Genomic DNA, 2,036 nt, shown 5'->3' on the forward strand with positions numbered 1-2,036 from the left:
TCACTTTCAACCTTAATGCCCTTCACTTTACCTTCCCTTGTTCACTAAATGTCCTTCTCTTCCCTCTCCACCCACTCTTAAACCCACCGAAACATACAGGTGAGGGTCGGTCTCTTCTCCCAAGTAGCGAGCGATAGGACAAGAGGAAACAGCCTCAAGTTGTGCCAGGGGAGGTTTAGATTGGATATTAGGAAAAATTTCTTCACCAGAAGGGTTGTCAAGCACTGGAAGAGGCTGCCCAGGGAAGTGGTGGAGTCACCATCCCTGGAGGTATTTAAAAGGCCTGTAGATGTGGTGCTTGGGGACATGGTTTAGTGGTGGACTTGGTAGCATTAGGTTAACGGTTGGACTCGACGATCTTAAAAGTCTTTTCCAGCCTAAATGAGTCTATGATTCTGTATGAAAAAGCAAGGTGTGTTCACACTAGGAAAACATGAGATACTCAGGGTGAAATTACTAATTTGAGTTTGTAGGAATCTCTTTTCTTTTTCTTTTTCTTTTTCTTTCTTACTATTCATGCCAGGGCTGGCCAGAAAAAAAACAGATTTTTTTTTTTAATGTATCAAGGCAGAATTATTTTATGCAATCTGGAGAGGCAGAGCACACGAGACACACAGGTATGTACTTATGTATGCATACCAAAATCTATAACTGACTCTGTTTCTTTAAATAAACAGTATACATTCATTTAGCTTAAAATAGGACTCCTGTCAAGCTCCTACCCTAGAGCAGCTACCAATCGCACTGTCAAAATCACTCTCTGTGGTTCTGAATAGGTTTCTTAATGAAAGAGCAACATTAGCTCTTTAGAACATTTTGTCCCTGAAGGATGCAACAGCAACAGCCGCTGAATGATTTCTGGCTCAGACATGCTTATAAATGGTAGGAAACATAATGGTTTAAAACATGAGTATCAGCTCCCTGGAAATGCTTCGTAACAGTGATTCAGGGAACCAAGAGCCAAATGGATACTAAGAATTGTACCCACTGATTAGCACTTCGTTTTCCACATGCACACTGACCCCCTTAAGAATAATGATGGTGTGGGTATGTTGTCACTGAAACAATGCAATAACCGGGGAATGAAATTATCTAGGACCCAATCCAAAGAAAAATATGTTCTGGTAAAATGAAATTTTAATGTCTGCTGGTTGCTGGATTAAATAATGATGAGCATCTGAATGAAATTCTGTGTTTCTATTTTTGCAGTCTGGTCATACCGACTGTCATAGTAGTCATTTTTTATTCTGGTTAAACCTGGAGGCAGCAGCAGAGTACAATTTGACTGGAGTAGAGATGTCTAGATGCAAACCAAAGAAAAAGAGCTTTTGTTATAAAATGCTTGGTTGGAGGCAGGACTCAGGTGTTGTCTTGTTTCTTTAATAGGGATGATGGGGCTGCACTCGGCTAAAGCCTCCAAACCAGGGCTGCAGCACCATTTAAATGTTGAAGAATGATATTTATCAACAGCCTCATGCATATCCCCAGTCTTGGTTCCAGACAGATTTCAGATCAAATGTCACTGTTCTTATGTAGGAAAAACCTGCAAGCAGCTTTTCCACAGCATGGAGGGTATCAGGATCAAAACCAACAACAGAATAGATGGCATTTTTCATCAGAAGATAGAAGTATCTGTTCCTGCTTTGTCAGAATCTTCTCCCTAGCAGCAGGAGAGTGAACTTTTCCCGGTGTGTTTGATCCCCTTACTTGCCTTTTTTTTTTTTTTTACTTCTAAAATGTATTTGTTACTGTTATGACCCCAAATTTGTTTATAGGCAAAAAGGAAGCACACCTTATGTATGAAGCCAAGAATTTATTATTAGTATAGTTGAAATCCTTGCAGTTTGTTCCAAGACCCACTGTCAGCCCACATCTAACTATTACAGAAAGCAGTAGCTTTGTCTAGGCACAAGAAATGTCAATGCTCATCCTAAAGCAGTTACAATTGCTCTTACATTCTGCCCCATTTCCTGACATCACGGCCCCCTTCCCCTGCTCCTCGGGGCTCTGTGGTCGGTGCTGGCATTCGGGGGGGG

The sequence above is a fragment of the Cariama cristata genome, unplaced genomic scaffold (assembly GCF_000690535.1).
Source record: "Cariama cristata isolate BGI_N322 unplaced genomic scaffold, ASM69053v1 scaffold13249, whole genome shotgun sequence".
In the NCBI taxonomy this organism is placed as follows: domain Eukaryota; kingdom Metazoa; phylum Chordata; class Aves; order Cariamiformes; family Cariamidae; genus Cariama; species Cariama cristata.